Raw genomic sequence first — 23,401 nt, forward strand, 5'->3', positions numbered from 1 at the left:
ATGTCCTTTCACTTAGTTTGTGAAAACCAGCCTATTTCTACTGGCACATATGTCTGTCCTACCTTGCTTAACAAAGGTTAAAAACTGTAAAGCAGTTTTCAAATACTTTTTAGACATGAAATTGAGCTCACAAAATAGACTTAATAGCAAATTAGTCAGGAACACATGGATGTGGTGTGTTTTCTTTAAATTATATACAGATTTTTCAGAATTAAGATGTGGTTAGAATCCACTAGTGGTCATTAAGCCCTCTAAACCACTTGAAACATAATTAGAGACTTGCAAATTTTAGGTTGGCCTAATGGAAATTAGAACCAATTTTGTGGTTGCAATTTTGGCATTGCTTATGTATCTTTGTAAACACTGCATTTAGTACGGTTTTGAAATGGTAGCATTCTTTCATCAAAGATGGCCAGGAGGTGTGAAGAGACAGGGGGAGGGTGATGTTCAGAAATCCAGGCCATAAATTCTTTGCAGAAACTGCTTCTATGCTAGCCTTGATTATTTCACTGCTACTGTCGTATAAGAAGGTAAGGACTAGCATTCATTCTGCCCTCAGTGCCAGCATACACTCCAGAGTCATGAGAGTAGAATTAGTCTCATTCTGTGTCCCTCAGATTAAATATGTGTCCACAACACCAATACTTAAGCATTAAGGTAATTGAAAGTAACATGCATGAATCATAGAACCAGACACCAAGGCACAAAGCGCTCACTGCCTTCCTTACTCTTGCTTTCTGTGACTCATTGGTCAGTTAACTTACACATCTTTCCCAAAGAAGAGATTTATTTTGCTTTCTATGAGTTTCCTTCTGTGTCTCTCCTTTGGTCTACCTTATCTTTGGTTTGCTAGTTTGTTTTATTTTGTCCATTTGTTTAACTTAGAAAATAAAGCTCCCGTTTTGGAGATAAAGTCCCAAATCTCATTATTTTGTGTTTGTTTGTTGGAAGATAGTATGTGTCTTCCTGAATCTTAAAACCCAACAAATCCAAAGAAGGAAGAGCTCTGCTAGCAGAACTACAGAATATATTTCAGAGATTAATACTTGTGCTACATTCTTCAACTGCATATGGTTTGTCTCTCATTGCCAAGTGGAAGTTGGGTAGGTTATTGAATTACTGAATTAATAACTAATTAATTAATAATTAAATTACTGAATCCTACACTCTGGTGATACTGATTTAGCTCATAAATGAGTAGAAAGTGCTAGAAAACTTCACATTTTTGATGACTTAAGTATCTTTAACAACAAATTATTTTGCATTATTTCAGCATTAATTTACTCAAGAAACCCTTGTTTCTCTTTGAGAAAGCAGCAAAGATTAACTTTAGCACAATCGTCACTTTCCTTTGAAAATCATAAACTCCATAAACTTTAGCTGATTTTGTTATTACCACCCCGATATCTAAATCTCAGACTGATCTCAGTCTGAAAGCTAGTAACAATAGATCAAGAATCAAACCTGTATATTCCTAAACACTATTTTGTTGGAGACTGTCTCACCAAATTTCTAACAAGTATATGTGGAGACACATTAGATTGAGTAAGGACAGGCATTGTTAGCCAAATTTTCTCTAAGATTCACCTCAAATCCTCTTTTCCCATAAGGACTATATATGTAGCATCGAAAACAGTCAGGATTATTTTAAAACACTCACCAAGTGCTCATATGAAAATAATATGCTGTTGGATGCGCTGTAATGTTAAACAGATCCAAAGATAAAAACAAATTCCGGGGTATTTTTGCATTCGTGAGCACCATAAAATAAGGTCTGTGACCTTCTTTTTACCTTAACGTTGTCTTCGGCATTTCATATTTAATTACAGTAGATTACTCACCATTATAATAAATACAGATTTATGGGATAATTTAATGAATTTAATGTTCTTAAAACAAATGAAAACCACCCAAGAGGAGCTTCCCCAAACCTGAGCTTGTCCAGATTGCGTTGGCTGAGATTGAGTGGAAGAGCCTTCATCTCCAGGGGCCACGCAATGAATCTCAGAGTGGGAGTGGAGGTGATGACTAAGCAGAAAATGAAGCCAGAGTAAAAGCCTGCAACAAACCCGGTCAGAGCTCCAACATCCAGGAACTTGTTATTTCCTTTTTTTTTTTTTTAAATGGCCCTCTACTACCCTTACTATTGATGGCCCTAAATCCTAAAATCTCATCTCTTTAAGTTACCTATTTTGCATGATTACTTTTGATATGGTCAAACAGATTTTAAAAAAAGAATAAGATTTTAAAAGAATACAGTGTTTTGGGCTGGTTTGTGTGTGTGTGTGTGTGTGTGTGTGTGTGTGTGTGTGTGTGTCTAGGAAGAAAAAGAAAAGACATTTCAGTTTAGGTGTCACCAGAAAGTAATTTAACGTGAATTGGTGATAATTCAGGTTTTAGACAATGAAAAATTTGAAGATACACTTTAAAGAAGACATATATTTTTTTTTTCCTCAAGTAAAAGAGTTAATCTTCCTTCCATTCAAGTGATAGGTATTACAAACTACTTAAGGAAATGCTTGGTTATCAATTCTTTTTTTTCTTTTTTTTTTTTTGGTACTGGCAGTCGAACTCAGGACCTTATGCTTCCAGGCAGGCGCTGTGGCACCGAGCTATATCCCCGGCCCTTGTCATCAATTCTTATAGCTGAATTATTATATTCTTGATAATCTTAATTCTTTCCTGTGGCAACAAATCTTTATTTCTAGGAGACACTACCTATGCATCTCCCCAACCGTGCTAAGAGTCTGAGACCTTTTTAAGCTAAGAATTCTCCGGAACCCGTTCCTTCTTTGTGGCAGGGCCTCCTCTCACTAAGGAAAATTCTGGCCAGGAACGGCTGACCTTTGGGTCCTTAGTGTGATGTGCCACAGCTGATAGCCCACGAAAGTGACTGCTAAGTCTACTGCTCACGTCAGTGTTCCCACTGGGCATTTTACTCATTCCTTGGGAATTTAAAAGAACAACAAATAACCAACAAATCATCAAAAACCATAACATGTTACCCAATTCTTGGGATGAAGCCCAATGCAAAGAAAATCTGCGTAAGTGCTGTAAATGTGAATTCCTAGTTTTTGAAGCTCCCAACCGTACCCCGTGCTTAGCCCCAGCAGAGCTGGACCTCAGCAACCCAGAAGAAGAGGCACATTCATCTTTTGGCTGCCCACAGAGAGGTTGCTCCTCTTTGACCCGGCTTGCTGTACATGAAGGCAGGGGCTGAGTAGTCGAGCCTGAAAGAGCAGAGGGGAGCACGCTGTCAGGAAGAGGATGTGGAAGCAAGTGGGACTGAAACAGATTTGAGGTTGGCGCCAGATGTCCCACAGTGGTAATAAGTGACGGTTACAAGACCTTGACTCTCTGTAGAATTAGGGGTAAGGTGTGGCCAGAGGATGTCACAAACTCTCAGAGCAGGAGGAGCAAGCCGAAAGCCTAAAGTGATGAAACCAGGACGCGCTTTTAAAAATGGCAGTTGGAAAGGCTTGTGTTGACTTTCTCTGTACAACTTGAGTAAAAGGGTCGAAAGACAAAAGAGAAAAGGACTCGCAAGGAGCCAAACTTTTTTTTTTAACACATCTGTTTGTCTTTCCTCAAAAGTCAAGTGTAAATGCTGTCCAGAGAAGGGATCCAGAGAGAGCCAAGTAGTGGACTTCAAATTTTGTTGTTGTTATTGGAGTTTTGTTTTTCCCAAAAAGAGAACGGAATAGTGAACAGTATCCCATTAGAATGGTGAAATAATTCTATCAGATTACTATTAACCTAGTGGGAATCTGTGGGACACAGTCCTGCTTGGATTCATTCCTGTTTCAGAAACGAGTGTGTAAAGGCCCTAGTCGCTGGATAATCAGAGGTGTGCACAGCTGGTTCCTAGGGCTAAGGATCCTGTGAAAGTGTGAAGAATAGTGAAACTCTTGGAATGTTAGCGAATTGTATGTTATTGTGTGTATTTTATTTATTGTGTGTATTTTTAAACAATAGATTATATATTACATTTCACAGGGAAACATTTTGCATTATTTGGGTTGGACAATGACTAACAATATCATATACAACGCTTCGAGGCTCTGTAAGCACTACATACGTGCTTCTTAGTTACTACAATCTTAACAGCAAGTCTGTCTCAAAGAAGCTTTACCATGAGCCCTTTTTCCTAATCATGAAAATAAAAGATAAGTAAAACAATTATATTTGAAACAAAGCAGCTTTGGGTATCTCTTTAAATATTTTTCTAAAGTATATAGGGATGGTGTGATGATGCATGCCCCTAATCCTAGCACTTGGGAGGCTGAGGCAAGGAGGGCCTCTAGGAGGTCAAGGCTGGTTTGGACTGCATAATGTGTCCAAGACCAGCCTGAACTACGTAGCTAGACCCTGTCTGAAAAAAAAAAAAAAGAATCGCATGTCTGATAAAAAATATTGTCCATCTTATAATATGCTTGGTGATAAGTCAGAATAAACATATACAATGAATTTCCAAAAAAATGTGCTGAACTAAGAGTCAGCATACGAATTTATTGCCTTGTAGTAAACTCTTATGAATGAAATCAATAGAATATGTGCATATTGAAGTATATATACTAAATCTCTTCTAGGTTTTTCACTTATAATTCTAAAGAATGAAAATATTGCTGAGAAGGGAGCATCTGTGTCTTTTCACGTGTAACTTTTCCTGATTATTTCTCAGAAGGCAGACTAAACACGCAGTTCTGACATAGTGCAGCATCCCGTGTTGATTTCTTTTAACTCAGAAGACTTCACCAGCTGAACAAAGGATCTGAAAAGGGCAAAACGTCTAAACTCTGGCGAGTCTGATAGAGGAACTGAAGCAGGGAGCTCCGAGAGCGGTAAAAACATTGGGATAAATCCCCCAAGCTCTGTGGCCTCACTGGCGTGGCAGTGGAGGGAGGCATCTTTTCCTTACTAAAGATTCGCCCTGTTTCCACATTCTTTCACTGGCTGAGTGCTGATCTTGCAGATGATATAGGCCAGATGAACTTCTGGTTAATAAGAATTCTTGTTCATAAAATGACAAGAAAAAATATCCACCATATATAGAAAAACAAGAGAGTATCCAAGTGTGCTGAACTAACTTGTTCACAATGTCACTGACATTAAATAGATTATTTTTATGAAAAGCAAACTGTGTTTTTAATAAGAATTGAATTGAAAGTAGAGATATAAACTTTTAATAAAAAAGTAGAATATGGTTTCTTTCTGATACTCTCTGTTGCTTTTCACTTATCATCTTGTAACTTTAATGAATTCAGTTTCTCCAAATTTCCTCTGAAAAAGTTTTCAGAAAATAAATTAAGACTCTTCTACTCCAATAGTCTGTGTAGACAAATTTTTATTCAAAACCAAGATGATGTTATTCAGTTTACCCCCAAGAATTTAAATAGTGTGATAATGATCCTTAAAACTGCTTTGGGAATATAGGAATTGAAATATGGGAAAATCATAGTAATGTTAGGGTTATAATAATTTTCCATTGTAGGGATAAATTATCAAAAATTTAGTATTTTAAACAAAACAGTTGTATTATCCCACATTTTTGTCAGTCAGAAGTTTCACACAGGTTTTACTAGGATAGAATGAAGATGTCAACAAGCCTGTATTCTCTTTTAATGACTCTAGGGAAAAATCTGTTTACTTGCCCTTCCCAGACTTTCTTGGCTACACACATTCCTTGGCCTGTGGCCCCTTCCTACATTGTCAAATGCAGAGATGGCAGGCTGAGTCCTTTCCCATGGCAAACCTCTGACCCTCTCTTCTGTTCCTCTTGTTCTTCTTTTAAAGACTCATGTAATTAAATGGATCGACCTGCAATATCCCACATAATCTTCCCATCTCAAGGCCAGCTAATTAGCAACTTTACTTCTGTCTCCAACTCTAAATCTCTTTTGTCATGTGGGAAACAGTCCATGCTTCTCTGGAAGTCTGAACGGCCTTCCATTGGCCTAATACTGGCTTGATGAACTATGAGTGAAGAGACACCAAGCCAAAGACAAATGTTAACTGTCATTGCTCAGTTCTGTGAAGTGGATAGAGGTGGTGGTGATTTCCTCCATTAGAAACTGACAGATTCAGCTAAATTTGCCCCGCTCCTTCTCTTCTCTCTTTATTCTTCCACTCTATCTTCTATCACTCTATCTTGATTCAAAAAGGAGACACAAAAACAGTGTAGAAAAATGTGGATAAATCAGCGTAAAGAAGCCGAGAAAGCAATAGCATCATAAAAGAAAAGTAAGGTTGATAAAATGACTTATATTACTATAAGAATTTGTCACTTTAAACAAAATCATTATGAAATTGTTGATTTAAGCCTGTGGGATCAGCTCTCCTTTTTCCTTCCAGCTGAACATTCTGTGTATCCATTCTTCATTTGATTGTTATGTATTATACGTAAATGCTACATGCCTGGCATGCAGTAAAGGCTATATTCCAGGAACTTGGTACCAATGATGAAAATATCAAGGTGCACAGATGTGTATGAGACTCATTTGGGAGTTCATAATTTCATGGGAGAGTTGGTTATACACAAATAATAGCAAAATAGATGAAGTCTTCTGGTGGAGCAGGGGGTAAACAGTTACAGGCTACTGAAAGTCAGGTAGAATCTTTTCCAGCTACAGAAAAAGTAAGGAATTTTTTTTATTAAGAAACTTCATTTCCCATGGCAAAAGACAAAAAAGAAAAAAAATGTGACCGAAAAATAATATGAGCAGTATTTAGTGTGCTAAAGCAAAGGAAATTTACAGAAAGTGGTAATCCTCTGTAAAATAAGCTACAGTTAGATTGTGGAGAAAATTTTAGATCTTGGTAAGATCTTTGGAAACACAACATTCGGGAGATTTAAAAACAAGAGACCAGTGGGAATAAGGAACCAGCCTGCTGCACCAGTAGGGTATAAGCTGACAGCAAGGTTCAAAATACTTAGAAGTATGCACACACACACACACACACACACACACACACACACACACACACTGAATTGGTTTTTGCAAAAATACATTCAAAAGATAAGGACCATGAATTAAATGAGAATAAGGAAGGACTGACACCTTTAAGAGCTCTCCAAGAACTCAAAATGTTTTTTAATTTTATTAAAGCAGGTGAATTTGCAGATTAAGAACTTTCACCAAAAGTCTTAAAGTAATTAAGTGCTCCTGAGATTTTACCCCAGCCAGATTAAATCTGATCTATTTTGAAAGGTGGCATAGCTATTTGCTAGCTATTTTGTAGTTTCATCCAGACCATTATAGTACTAATAGTAGTTATTATTATTTTAGATATATTAATATCATAATCCTTTCCACTTTCCAGCATTTGCAGATTACTTGTTACTTAGATTTTCTCCAAATAGTGACAATAATGACAATTAAGCACCTCTATTTTATAAATGAGACCATTGAAACAGAGGATATATTTTACCTAAGGCCACACTTTTGACTAGCAAGATAGCCAAGTTTGCCATCTATATTTCTTAATACCTATTTCACGTTTTTTTTAAATTGAATGCCTTGCCTTGTTAAGCACACGTATATAAAGGTGAAGTCTAGTGTATAACTAACATCCCCCCAAAGCAAGCAGTGACTTGGCAGGATAGGATACTAGATTTAGACCTTTGGCTTCAAAGTCCAAGGCCATAACAACTCTACTGTTCTCATCATCCACAAGAAGCAGCCTTTGAAATTCACCTTGAAAGATGCATGTAGGCAAGGGCGATTTTTAATTCCTAAAAGTAGCACAGTAAACTATATGAATATAGTAATCCATACATAAATAAAAAGAATACAACTGATTACCTGCTGTTGTAAGCAGTAGCCCCAGTCAGTTATGAGATCATACTGGCTGATGTTCTGAGATCACTTGACAGTGTTTTCTGTTGGTCTGGGTAGACGTACGACCATGCTTGTGGATTCTATGTGTTCTGCTCAGCAAACATTTAGTGCTTAATTATTCAAGTCTTTGACAGCTTAAAAAGTTTCAGCAGAATTTATATAGCTCAAGAATATGCTTGGTAAAGTGTAGAAAACCTCAGAAGAACAAATGTGCAAATCTTATTTCTCCTCTTTTAATTTTTCACTCCCTAGTTATATTTAATCACCTCCTCACCACTGTGTTTTCTCCTAAGAATGCTCTGAAAACAAGGGAAGAACTTGAATACAACCGCTGATCATATATTTCCTTTTTTACCTTTACACAGTGATAAGGAACATTAGGGAGGTTGTTCACTTTTCCCCCCAAATAAAACCCCAAATCCAGGGTTACCAAAAACATTCATTACTTTAAAACTGTTTTTCTGTTTTAGTTAGCCTCCTTAGCGCCAAGATCATTTGGTTTGATTCTTAAATACTGCAATGAAGTGGCAGCACTAGCTCGTTTTGCTGGCAGTTGAGGAAGACGGTGTGTTCCTTCTGGAATTCCAGCATCTTTAACTTTCAGCTCGCTTACTTCAGTCTCCCCAGGGTTTTTTTCTATCACTGTTAATTGCATGACAGATGCCTTTCCCATACCCTGGTAAACCGACATTTCATTATAGTATCCCATGGCATTTCGGTGACATTCTACTGAAAAGCAAAATTCACTGGATTATAACAAAAGCCACAGTCATTCAAAGCTCAAGAGGAAGTCAGGCTCCTGAGCCTAGGCAGTGGAATTCAGAGGAGGAGACCACAGCCCGAGGCTGGGACAGGGGGAGCCAGCATCATAGATCATGACTTCCAAGGACTGAATTCCCAACCCCACCAAACAGAGCATCATTTGCCTGCTATGGTAGATAATTTAAGAAAGAATAGCTGCTTTTAGGTTTTTAACGTTTCATAAATATGTAAAAGTCCGTTTCTCTTTTTCCATCTCTCCCGTCGCTCTTTCTCTCTGACCATCTCTTTTTCTCCAAGTAATCTCAGAAAATGTTGTTATCCCACTGTTTCTAAGCTTTGGCCTCATACCTCCACAACGAGGAAAACTTTAAAGGCTTCAAAGCCCTAAAACTTCTCCAGTATTCAAATGCTTTCTCCTGTCACCTCTGTTTTATCCTGGACAATCTAGGGCCTCCTCTGGACAAACCCATAGGGATGTTCTAAAACTACTCATCGCTGGCCTGGCCCCAGGGATATCACACTAGGACATGACAAGTCAAACCAATTTGCCTTTGGCTGTGATGCTTCTGGCATGGGATGTAGCCACTTGAGGCCAATAACAGAATGGATGTGGTTAATGGGCTGAGGTCTCCGTTGTAACCAATGAGGCTCACACAGACAGGTTCTTGGGACACTGGGTAATCACAGAATACTTGCGTACAAGAGAGATGCACTGTACGCCTCTCTTTCTATCCCTGCCCTTCTCTGGCTCTTCCTCTCCTAAATTGGGTGATGGCTGTGAAATCAAGAAAAGGAGCATTTTCATCTCTTTTCTTTAATGTAGTCGACAAATATTTATTGAATAGCTACAGTACGCAAGCTCTTGACAAGTAAAAGAGGGAGCTACCAGGTTTTGGAGCAACGGTAGCAGTATGTTCCAAGGAATCAGGAATGTGGCCTCATATGCATCTCCTTGTGCCACAAAATTGCGTAAGTGGTCAGGAACCTGCCGCTCGAAGCTCCCAGTACTACCACCCCTCCCTACTCCTGAATACGTATCGTGAGGACTGCATTTCCTTTCTCCATATTTTAATAAGTGAATCCAAATTAAGACTGGATTCCTATAACACATAAATTCATGATATTTACAGTTGTGACTGCATTATTCTTCCTCATATGAAAATAGAAACAACATTCAAATACTACCTTGACAAATAATACAGCAGTATAATTTAAAATTCAGCAGTTGGATATTGTGCTGAACATAGAAACCCAACAAAAAAATAGGAAAAAAACCACACTAGAATAGCAAAGAAAGTGTAGAAAAATGGGGCTGCTACTAATAATGTCCGTGTGGGGAGGGAAAGTCCATATTTAGAGTTTCCAGACAGTGAAAGAAGTTCTGATTTCTCTTTCTTCAAGAAGATTCATACAGAAGGTCATATTCCATTTTCCTGACAATATTTGGAAAGCTTTTGTGAAGAAATAAAGTAGAGAAGGTGTATGTTAACTTAATATACACAATGTATAGGTGATAAGAAAAGTTATGTCACATCATATAAAGAAATCTCTTGAGAAAGTTTCAAATTTCTGAAACATGATTAGATGAGCACCTATCTCCCTGTAGAATTATTAAAAATTAAACTGGAACACAACCTGTGTTGGAATTTATCTTATAAGATTCATTTATAAGATTCATCATTTATAAGATTCATCTTATAAATCCACCAAAATAACTTTTCCATCCATATGTGGTGGGAAGGATCAATAAATAAATATGTGCACACATACACATACACAAGGGTACACACGTTTGTTGCGCGTGTCTGCTCATCGAATCTTCCCTCACCCTACTACACATCAGGACAATGGAAAGCCGAGGGCGAGATTCAGGAAAATCTTACAAACTTGCTAAATTACAGGAGGATATTTCCATCTTAATGAACATCCAAGTGTAAAACTAATTTTTTAAAACTGCTTGTATTCACATGTAGTTAACTTAATAGTTAGATATGCAGCTACTATTGATGAAATAATTACATGGAGTTATTTTTCTGGTGGTGGAAATGCATGTGGAACATATAATTCAGTTATAAACAGATATTTGCCCAACACACAGAATGGAAGAAATAATAGTTAAAATCATCTGCATAAACTTATATAGGTAAAATATCCCCCTTATGGTCTGGTTTACATTATGAATAAAAGTAATTTCTTAGAAGCTTAATATAGTGGTGGCTGAGCACATTTTCTGGTTGCGTTTCCGGTGCTGTTGATACAAACTGCGGCGTGGCGCGAACCGCGCATCTGATCTGCCCTTCGCAGCCCTTGGTCTCCTCGTATGGAGGATTTGAAATGGCTTGCCCCGAAGAAAACAGAAAACAGCAAAACGTGGAAGCGAAGAGAAAACATTTAAGAATGTGTTTGAAGACATATTTTTAAAAATCAGCCTTGTGTAGGCAATAAATAGCTGAAATCACTAAATGACAAGTTTAAAAACTGCATGATGGCTTTGCTAACGTGTCATAGAGCAGCACACCGGGTGAGAAACTCGGGCGTTGTTTTTCCTTCCTGTGAGGCAACTCCAGAGTTACATTATTTCCCCCATACAACACTAACAAGCTTCAAAGAAAAAGAAAGCCAGTAGGCCGCGGTAGAATGAGAATGAGACAGCAGAGTCAGCTAGCACACGAAATGATGAAAGTGGATAAAATAATGCTGAGATTTCTCATGTAATCCATCACTACGAATATCAGCACGTTAGGAGGCCTCGGCCCATCAGTCCCACCCAGTAATGTAGCACCATCAAGCAGGGCCATCAGCACTTCTTATTCTGTCTCAGAAGAACAGAATTCTGAGACAAATTCTTGGAGCAAATGGAAATTTATCCAAATGAAAATCGAATGATAAGTGCCAGAAGAATATTCTTCTTTGGAATCCTTTCAGTGCTTCAATTTACCCAGCTGGGATGAATTTTCAAGTAGCATTTTGTTCAGCCTTTTGAAATGAAGGACTTTCCTGCTAATTGGAAAGCTATATTTCATCAAAGATGAAGACAATATTCTTGGCTAGTGATTTTCTTTAAAAAAAGAAAAAAAGAAACCCGAAGAAGCATTGGCAGATATTTACCATAAAGCGAATCGAGAATATTTATTCCAAGCACAAAACAGTGTAATGTGAGCCTATATACCTAACAAAGCTAAAATGGGGAAAATACAAATACCATTTTTATTCAGGTGCTGCGTGAAAACTACTCCTGTTGTCTGTATGAGAAGGATGTACAAACATAACAAGAAGATTTCAAAAGTTAACAGAATAAAATGTGGGTTCAACTGTGGTTTCTACTCTTCCAATGAATTAGAGAAGCCCACAAATTTAAGTGTTTATATGTGGGTGGGGGGTATCACTAGAATCTGTGTTTCTGAGATGTATGCAGCGTCATAGTCAACTTGGAAAGATTAGGAAGAAAATGATAATTCAGGAGGAAAACTTCTTTTCATGATTCATATTTTCAAAGCAATCTTGTCCTATAGGCTATACTTTCAACTTACCTGCTGATTGATGACCTAGATCTATTAAATAGAAATTTTAAATTTAAATTGTCAAACTGTTCATTTATATTTCAAAGTGGCTCAAATTAGGCAAGCTACTTTATCATAAAGAATGAAAAGTTTTAAAAAATAATGAATTATATTTAAATGCTAAAGAAATATTTTTCCTAGTCTTAACAAGTGCATAAGACCGGATTCAGTGGGCCTATCCCTTACTTTTCTACTGTAAATTTACCCTCTGGCATAATTGCAGCCAGCTGTGCCTCTCAGTACCACAGGAAGCAATCTGTGTTATGTAAAGATTATTTCTGTGGTAGATTTTTATTTGTGTTTACTCGGTATTCACCTAGGTCTTTATTTCTTTATGTTATCTTTTAGGTTTCGCAAGCAAGTAAACAGTTGATATGAAAATGTTGATGTTTATTCTAAGCACTCAATACCTTTAGTTTTTGTCTTTGAGACAGGGTCTCGCTATGCAGGTCAGGCTGGCCTTGAGCTCACTTTGTACCCAAGGCTGCTCTCAAACTTGCAAAGTTTGTCCACAGTGAATGGAAAGGTGCATTCACATGTGCAAAAGTGGAAAAACAAGATACTTATCTACTTTTTGCTCCATGTAATTTTGTTTTGAGTTTGTTTACACAAGTAATACATAGGGTCCAATAGACACACTCCACTCCAGCATTTGTAAAGAAAAAGTTTTCTTTTGATTTTTTTCTGGTAGAAGTAGCCCAGTTCAGTACAATGGCACAAGAAAAACCAAATATGGACATTTGGAAGGATGGCAAGTGAATCATCAGATTGCTCAGGCATGGATGATGAAGATGATCCATTATGGTAAAACACATGCTTTCATAACAGAAGAGTAGTATGGGTGGACGATGATGATGATGATGATGATGATGAAGATGGTAATGATGATGACTTTGACGGTGGCCATGTGAACCAAAGTTCTTGTGACAGTGAAATGGAGCAAGAATAGACTGATACAGACACATGGAATGCAGACCCCCTTGACTCAGATGACTAAGAACACAGCAATATGAACATAGATTCGACTAGTCATATGACATCCCATTAGCTGAACTGAAAGCATTCATAGGTCTGCTATACTTAGCAGGGAATCTGCATATTGACTGCAGGAATGTAAAAGACATATTGAAAAGCACTGGGTCGAAATATGGCATAAAAATTTATGCCCTTCATCATGTGAAGACTCAATGTGTTTTCAATTTAAAAATTTTCCTGGAACTCGGTGATCAGGTCCTTATTCCTACAGTAATAAACCGAACAATGTGTGAACAGACTTGTTGCTCCCATATCCCAAAGTAATTGGAATGTGACATTTGACAGTTGGTTCATCAGTTTCCGGTTGATGTTACATTTGCTAACAGATCACAAGTTGACCAGCCCTCAAACTGTATGCAGGAACAAAACAGTAATTCCAAATGAAATGTTGCAATTTCAAAACATAGAATTGTATAGTACAATCTTTGGATTTTGGAAAGATACAACATTGGCCTTCTATATGGCAAAGAAACTGGTAGTGCTGATGTCATCGTTAACATCATAATGGAAATACTGATAGGGAAACCTTGACAGAACTGAAGCCTGAGATTGTAACTTTGAACAGCAAAGCCAAAGGTAGAGGAGATGTTGTTGATGTGTTATACATTAACTATGATGTCGTTTGAAATACTAAGTGTTGGCCAATGTTTATTTCTACTTGATCCTAAACATGCATGGCATAGTTTGATAGTTTGCAAAGAAAATAACAAGTGCAAAATATCTTGGAGAAATCATCTTAGAAGATTGGGACTGAAACGCATAAGAGATTATTTACAGCAGGGGAAAAACAAAATGCTTCTGCACAGGGAACTATTTAAAAAAACTGTGGAGCACACTGTTGAGCTGACAGGGGAACAGGCAGAGGTACAGCATCACAAAGACCTACTATGACAACAGGAAAACCATAAAGATGTCATCTGTGCCCTAAACTACAGGAAAACAAACCTGTGTACTATCAGTGTAAGTGATACTTATATATGGAACACGCTGATGTCATGTGTGAAGACTGCCTTGGGTGTGACAGTTGAAGTAAAGATTATTTCTGTGGTAGGTTTTTATTTGTGTTTACTCTGTATTCATCTAGGTCTTTATTTCTTTATGTTATCTTTTAGGTTTTGTAAGCGAGTAAACAGCTGATGTGAAAATGTTGACTTTTATTCTAAGTACTCAATACCTTTTGTTTTTGTCTTTGAGACAGGGTCTTGCTATACAGTTCAGGCTGGCCTTGAGCTCACTTTCTAACCCAGCCTGGTCTCAAACTTGCAAAGATCCTCCTGCCTCAGCCTCCTGAGTGCTAGGATGACAGCATGTGCTGCTGTGCCAGCACTCATTACATATTTGATATTTTATTTTATTGATATCTTATTTCCCTGCTAAGGGCATGTTGTATAGTATGATAGAAACCTTCTGACAAGACAAGTGAGGTGACAAGAATTTGCTGTCACAAAGGAAAGGAAAGCTAAGTACATGTGTTGTTAGTGTGAGACCTGTGCAAAGAATATGCAGTTGTCATGAGTGAAGACTGCCTTGGGTATGGCAGTTGAAGTATAGCTTATTTTTGTGGTAGAGTTCCATTGGTATTTTTATTGTAGTTCATGTAGATTTTCATTTTTAATGTTATCTTTTAGGTTTTGCAAGCAAGTAAACGGCTAATATGAAAATGTTGATATCTAATCTAAACTAACAACACACATTAAGAATTTAATACTTTACTGATATGATGTTCCTGTGAACCACACATTGTGTAAGATAAGAACCTCTGGACAAAACAGCAAGGCCAGTAAGATGTCAAGTATGTCCTTTAAAAAAAGCCAGGAAAGCGAAACACATGTGCTGTCCGTGTAAGTGATACGTGTGTATGGAATGTGCTGTTGTCATGTACGCAGACCGCCTTAGGTGTAATAATTGAAGGAATGATTTTTTTTTCTTTTACATGCTATTGGTATTTTCACTGTAGTTTATGTAAGAATTTGTGTCGCTCTTTTTTATATAGTATTCCAAGAAACCGTCAGTGTTGAAAATTCTGATGCTTTTTTATAAACACTCAATAAATATTAAAAATTCAATACTCATTTTTCTGATTTCCTCATGTTAAGCACTCATTGTTTAATATAATAAAACTCGTAAAATTAAAATTAATAATTCATCAATAGGAATATTCTAAAGAATAAATGTGAATCTTGACAGACCTATACCTTCATGACAAAATTATATATACCTTCATAACAAAATTAATCTTATGCCCTTTAAGGAATCACTGGCTAGATAATCGGAAAGAATGTTTTGTATTCTTGTAAGAAATAATTTTATGGGATTCTACCTACAAAGTTTAATCTTGGCAATATGTGTATGGTAGAAATGTTCAAAGGTACTGTCTTTTGGTATATTTAAATTATTGACAAATTTCTAAATTGTAGGATGAAAGAATAGTCATCTCTATTTATTCATGATTCTGCATCCAAAAATTCAACCAACTTTGAATCAAAAATATCTGAAAACAAATTGCATGTGTGCTGAGAGGTACAGACTCTTCTTCTGTCATTATCCCATAAATAATACAGTCTAACAAATACTTCTCATTCCCACTGTCCTGGGTGTTGTGAGCAATACAGAGACAATTTAAGTGGATGGTAGGATGTGCATAAGCTACTGGACTCCATTCACAAAGGGGCCCTTGAAGCAGCCCCTTAGGAACATTGAGTTGCAAATGTGTCTGACATAGCCTTCCCTGGTTTCCCACGTAACGTCTATCTAGCTTGGTATACAAGCTGTGGTCTAAACCAGCAGGAAGCACCGATGGGGTAGGTGATAAGAAGAGAGACTATGTTGTGTTACAAAAAAAGGTAAACTCATGAATTTATTTTGGAGATAACCATTAAATGCTTTGACAAGAGTCAGCCCAATCTGAACTCTGTGTGTGTGTGTGTGTGTGTGTGTGTGTGTGTGTGGTACTGGCATCAAATCCAAGAATTTGGACATGGCAAGCAAGAACATTACCACTGAGTTCTCTACCCAGCTCTTTGTAAAATTTTGAGATGGTCTCCTTGGCCTCAAACTTGCTACCTTCCTGCCTCAGCCTCCCAAGTTCCTTGGACTATAGACATTGTGCCATAACTCTCTAAGTTTATGAAAATAAGCAATAAAATTCCATATTATTCCATTATAAAAATATATAAAACAATCACAATATTTTGTGCAGGGTCCTTTTAAAGGGAGTGATCATACCCATTTCATAAACTGGTCATGAATTTCATGAAAAAGTACTCCAACAAAATTTAACTGGATTTAAGTATAACCCTTTGCCATCAAGTGAAACTCAGAAAAAATTTACACACTTAATGATTACAGTTGATTTGAACTCAGAATCCTCAGCCAGGCATGGTGGAACATGCTGTAATGCCAGCACTTGGGAGCGTGAGGGAGGAGGATCACTGTGAGACTGAGGCCAGCTTGAACTACATATGCCGAGTGAAACTATGTCTCAAAAAAAAGTCCCAGAGTCTACTCTACAATATGTTGTACAAACATGTTTAGATCAGGAAATTCTCAACATGTAAATTAATGTGTCTGATTCAGTTTTCAAGAGTTCTGTGATCTAGCCTAACACAGTGGATAGAATTTCAAAGTTGAGAGCTTTTGTGCTGAAAAAAGACACAAGGAAATTACTTACTTCAAATAAACTCTTCACTTAAAGGCAGAGAAATAAAACCATAGAAAAGAATAGTGAATTAATGTATTTCTCCAATAGGAATTATCATATCCTGCTTTGTTTTTACAAATATTATGAAATATAATGCAGGGTATCCTTTACTTTTAAAGTGAGTGTATTGTAAGTATTGCACATCATTTTAGTTTTGACTATTTTGTCCGGGTTGATCTTTAATTGTTCTTTTAATATGGATGATTTACAGCAGGAAGCCGCCCTAGTATGCAAAGTCTGAGAGCTTTAGAATCTCATTGTCATCTCCGCCCAACACCCTGTCTCCATGCACGCAAGGACTCCAAGCTGGGGTTCAGGGTAGCAGGGACGCTGGTACAGAATGGGCTTAGCCTGGGGGAAACGGAAATAGCAACTTGTCAGGAGCCAAAATACCAAATTTCAGGTTCTAGGTCTTCAGTGGATGATGAACTTATTTCAACCACAGGCAGAAAAACAATATGTACAACAGTCTGTTTCTTGAAGCAAACCATGAAAACATAGATTCTGAAGAACGTACTCACTGATGCTTGTGGCGTTTGCTATGAGATGAGATGATTTCTAAAAGGATGGCAACCCAACCCCAGTGGGATTTTAAAATTCTAAATTCCTATCATTTCCCTCCTCTTTTTGGTATTGAATATAACAAATAAATATCTGGAACTCTCCTTGAGGTTTCAAAAAATGTGATGGTGGCAGTTTAATGGCAAAATAAGGTTTCTCAAATTAGTTACATGGTAAACTAGACTGCAGACTCCTGACTTTGACTTTTCTGTGCTTTGTGACACACAGTGAACCGCAGTTTGGAAATACTGAATAACAAATTCCAGAAATAGATCACATGCCCTTCTGAGTAGCAAGATGAGCCCTTGCAGGGTCCTGCTGCTCCGCCATTCAGAACACGAATTATCCCTTTGTCCATGGTACCCAAGTCGTGCACGCTACAGCTTGTTGGTTGATTAGCAGCTGTTTCAGTGACTGTTTTAACTGGCGCGGTATCCGGGTGCTTGTGTTCAAGTAGCGCTTATGTAGTGGCCTAACACGGTGTCATAATGTCCACATGTCCATGACGTGGGTCTTGTATAGTTTCACAGTATCACCCGAAGAGTTAATGCAGTACAGTAAGGTATTTGGAGAAAGAGAAGCATAGAGACACATAGAAAGAGGCCACATCCACCTGATTTCTATTATAGTATATGTATTGTCATAATTTTCCTATTTGATCATTAGTTATGGGTGAAACCCTCTCACTGTACCTAATGGATAAATTATGCTTTACCATGGGTTTGTGTGTATAGGAACAAACACAGCATATACAGTGGGATTCAGAACTATCCATTTTCAGGCATTTCCTGAAGGACTTGGAGCATATTTTGTAGATACGAGGAAATGACCTTAGAAGTAATTTCCAAATTGCATATATAACATTAACCTGGTTAGTGCTTCTTTTATACTTCTTGTGCTTTTTAGAATGTGCAAAGCCATGGGCTTCCAACTGAATATCATTGTACAAAAACCAAAGTGAAAAAAAGTAGTAATAAATTGTATAGTTTCATGGGATATTTAATTGGATGGAGTTAGAGAATCAATGACATTTAGTCCTCAGTCTAGAATGTGTTATATACATTTTTAGCTTTTTGGGAAAAATTATAACCTAGTTTGTCTTGGGAAGTGGAACTACTTGTAGCTCAATGGCACCGCTTAGTGGCACTCTGTAGGAATGACCAAAAGAACCCCCTGTAAAAACAGATTTCTAAACATCAAGAAAATCCACAATGTTCACAAGGTCAGTAATTCGAGATAAGTGAATTAAGACGTGATTACAAGGAAAGTCCATGCAAAAAACTTATTTTCACTTAGAATTTAACATGTATAACAGGAAAAATACTCAGTGTCATTCTCTCCTCTCTTTTTATATGTGTATTCTTTTCAATTTGTGTCTTTTATGCGAATAGATTTTTAAAAGACAATCTGCAACTAAGTTTCATTTATATCCGGTGCCTATCCCAAATATACCTAACTGGAAAACTTTCCTTAAACATTAGTAGGAATAGTAGGTCAAAACCATGCTTGATACCCACTAAGAAACATATGTCAAAGGAGTAGCCATGCAATTTAAAATAAATTTTAATAGTATATGTTTAAGGAAATGGAGTATTCCTTTGCTCTACAGATACAGATTTTAAATGTGGCTACACACCAACATAAATACTTATTAAGTACAAGCTTCTGGGCACCTCATAAAAACTATAGAATCATAATTTCTAGATATGTCACCCAGGAATTGATAATTTTAAAGGCCGTGTATGTTTGGGACCTCTTCTGTAGGAGGCACTAGAAAGTACTTATGTGAAAGAGGTGGAAAACATATCACAATCTCAATACACCAATTATCTGTTCATTGACTTGATAGTTTGCAAGAACACCTTTAAATACTATGTGTTTTCATTGTCTGCACAGAGATTTTAGCTAGTCTTTCAAAAATGAAGGCTCAAGTCTACATGTTCACCAGAGTGTACTCCCTCTGTGGATTCCTATTACAGTAATATTTTGAGAGAGGAGATGAGGTCACAAATCAGAATATTCCATTGAGCTTTCTAAGCTCTGCCCTGCTCTCAGATTGTGAGACAAGCCCTTCTCCTTTTTTCAGTACAGCAGATCCTCGGGACAAATTCCCAACATGGCAATTGAGTCCTGCGTATCCTTCCAGTCTGTCTCAGTAATAACCTATATATAGACTCTGATCAAAGCAAGAAAGTCTACTTTCCACGTCCTGGATTCCCCTGTCCTCGCCTGCCTCCATGCACGGCGTGCTTTCACTGCCCAGTGTGCCTGTCTTTCCCCGTCAGCTGGGAAAACTCTTTCTTGTCTTGCTTATAGGCTCCACTCAAGCACCATCTCATCTGAAGACTTTCTACCTCAGCTGGCAGAGGCCAGGGTTTTTCCTGCTGCGCTTCCAGTAGGATCTAGTGTGTGCCTCTGTTTGAGCATTAGCATGTGACTCTAATTATTGTTTTGGCCTCTCCCACTTGTATTTCCTAAGTTTTAGCCCCTTTTGGGCTAGGAGTAGGGGGTTAATTCATGTTTATGTAATGAATCAATAATATTAGCTTTAATTTTTCCTGTGATTAATGTAGGCGCAGTACTAATTTCTGCATACACCTCATGTGATCTTTTTAAAATTTAGCAAGTAGGAATGAGTATTCACATTTGAAATACTGGGCGGTTAATCCTGAAACATATCAGAAACTTGTCAAGAGTCACACAGCTGTTTGATGGTAGGTATAAAATTTGAATACAGTATTTTTCTGCCTCTATAGACAATATTCTTAAATATTACCAAGTAGTGCTTCCCTGTAAGGTTTGGCATAGGCCTTTTCCTGCTACGGAAACATAACAGATGCCCAAGACTAGGGAAACTGAAAACAAGAGAAGTTTCTCTGCCTCATGGCCCAGGCGGGTGGGAAGTTCGTGAGCGTGGCACCAACATCTGGAGAGACTTCCTGCAGGAGAACTGGTGGAAAGGCAGGCAAGCTGCCTGAGCCACAGAGGAACTTGGACCGAACTTAACCTTTCATACAGACACACACTCTTGCAATAAGCCAGTCCCATGATAATAGCACTCATCAGTTCGTGAGGGCAAAGTCCTCTTGTTTGAATCACCTTCTAAAGCTCCTCTTTTTAATATTATTACAGGAGCAATTCAATTTTAACATGAGTTTTAGAGGAGACATTCAAATCATAGCAGCTTCATGTTGTACTTCATTGCTAATAGCAATTTCTTTTTGATGGCTTCTATGTAAACATCATTGTCATATCTGGAACATCAAGAGAGACCAGCATTCTTTCATAATTGTCAGAATGCTCCACAACCCAGTTCCGGAGCGCGTGTCCATGTGCCACACACACACATGCGCACGTGCTTTCTGTGAATGGCAGAGCACTCACATACACATCAGACCATCGTATTTGGAATGCTTAGTTTGCAAAATGGGAAATAAAAAGCACAGAATAACTATGAACCACATGCAGCCAAAATCAAGTCTCCAAAAGAGAGAGAGTCTCCTTTTAAAGGAAAACCTTATATAATTATCCCAAATTGCACGTGATTTTTAATGAGCCACAGCCACTCTTCTCTATTTCTATTTTATTTCTTGGAAAAGAGGAAAATATATTATTTATGCAGGAGGGCAACTCGCATTTCCAACCACTAACACATGGCCTTTAAACAAATAATAATCTCATTTTTCTGTTGTGCAAGAGCCCTCTCGGACAGCAATGATGTACAACATGCTGGTTTCCTGTTACTTTAGCAGAGCCACAGCTTTCTCTCACCATCAGGACTGAACGGTTACTCCTTAGATAATAGAGCTGTAATACTGACTTTCAAGATACTTCTACAATTGTGTCTGCACATTTTAAGAAATAATCATATCAGTTTGTTAATAAGCAGAAGTGCTCTACAAGCTGAATCTGTCGTCACAAGCGGCTGACAAACATACAAATCAATCTGTGGCCAAGCAAGAAACAGTATGTTTCGTGTGTTTCTGAGACATGGTGGTTGGGTTCACAGCTGTAAGATATTGGACAGTCATCAAGAGAACAATGTCAAACACTGAACTTCTGGATGATTTCCATAAAAATAACATTTTGTTTGGGGTCAGTAATTTTTATGCAACTTTGGAATTACTCTCGTTGACAATTTTTTAGAGTTGAACTTGAACACCTCCAAAAAAGTTGCTCTAATGGAAATATTATGTAATCCAATCTTTGCGACCATCTCTTTCTGAAAACCAAATACAGCCCAGGAAAACCAGCATTGCCCTCTTTCAGTTGGTGCAGCTTTATACAAGTTAAGTTATGCTACATATTCAGATAGGTAAATTTATTCTTCAGTGTTCTTTGTTTAGTTACTACATTCAAGTCAGCTCTTCAAGTGTGTAATAATTAAATCCAGTGAGGAAAAAGGGCCATGGGCTCCATCTTTAGCAACCTAGCAACACAGTAGTATTCTTGCTTTGTAGTTTTTGTTTATAATTAGTACTTGTCTGTATTCCTTCTGGGGCGTTGGTACTGGATGGAACACATCCCAATTCTTTTTTAATCTTCTTCCCTATTCCTCCCTTTGGCCTCCCTCCATCTCTTGATTCCTTTCCTATTTGAAAAAGATCTGTTTCTCTGCTTCCTTTTGTCTCGTAGCGTGCTTTTTATGCATCCTGTGAACTCAAACCCTCGTGCTTGCCAGGCAGGTACTTGCACCACTGAGCTGTATCCCCAGCACCTTGCTTTTTATTTATAATTTAGGTTTCTCAAGTTTATCTTCCTTTATAGCAGATAATCAAAAAAGGGGCAAGTAAAATGGATAGATATTTTTCTGAAAGAAAGAAGCACGAATGGCCCATGAATGCATGACAAACTGTTCAACATTGCTGGCCATCAGAGAAATGCAAATGAGAACACTCCTGAGATTCCATCTTATTCCAAAAAGAATGTCCACCATCAAAAAATCGAATAATAACAAATGCTGGCAAGGCTGTTGGGGGAAAGGAACCTGTCTACATTGTTGGTGGGAATGGAAACTAGTACAACCACTATGGAAATCAGTTGGAGATTCCTCAAAAAACTAAAACTAGCAATATCCTTTAAAATGAAAAGGATAATTGAACTGGCATTTCAGTGGGTGGGTAGTCCATCTCAAAAATAATTTTTTGCTTGTCTCTACATATCCCAAATAACTTGATATTTGCTTCAGTCTGGTCTGAATTTTCATTTCTATTAAGTGTATGTCTAGAGTTCAAAATTTGGTAATGTGTTATTTTGAACCCAACAAGTCAAGCTTTAAAGTAGTTGGAAGGTTTTGTAAAAATAGTCCCATGACAAAGCCAGTTGTGGCATGAAATCATTCATCCAAGGAGACTGTATTGGGCTCGTATCCCTGTGCCATATTAATAATACTGCTCCCTAGGATTCCGTAACCAGAGCTCAAGGAGAAAATGAGCCAAACCACTGAATTCAACATTTGCAGCCTGTTTCAAGACACGAAAATATTTTGGATCTGTGAAGCAAATAATTTTTCCAAAATACTTTTGCTCAAAATCTCTTATTATGGACAAATTTCAGATTTTACATGGCTTAGTATATGGGAATACATACTGAGAATCTGCCCTACACTGAAGAATAGTTAGTTCTTCAGCTTCATTCACTAAGATATTGATTTGAGTATAAGTAACTTCTTATTGGGATATAGGTGTTAATGAATGTTATTGAAATCACGCCCTCAAAAATTGCTTTACACTGTTGATTATAAACATTAAAATGTTTACATAAAATATCTAGTTAAAGAAATAAAAGCTGTACTTCCAATTTAGTGTCAGGCTCTTGTTCTTTGATCAAATTCCTCTTTCCTTAGAGCTCTCAGGGTTCTCTGTGTTCAATGGAATAAAATTCAGTTCTTCACTGATACCATATTGGGGGTGAAATGCCCTCCTACCTCAAAAACTTTACAGGCT

The 23,401-nt window shown here is 37.5% G+C and overlaps 1 protein-coding gene across 1 annotated transcript in view; it reads left to right on the forward strand.

Annotated features, from left to right (window-relative positions):
- The window catches only part of Rspo3 (R-spondin 3), a gene marked incomplete at its 5' end in the record, with an annotated part of 84,062 nt that overhangs the window by 58,443 nt on the left and 2,218 nt on the right, over nucleotides 1-23,401 (forward strand).

Source organism: Chinchilla lanigera, unplaced genomic scaffold (genome assembly GCF_000276665.1).
Source record: "Chinchilla lanigera isolate Chin_1 unplaced genomic scaffold, ChiLan1.0 scaffold00035, whole genome shotgun sequence".
NCBI classification, from domain to species: Eukaryota; Metazoa; Chordata; class Mammalia; order Rodentia; family Chinchillidae; genus Chinchilla; species Chinchilla lanigera.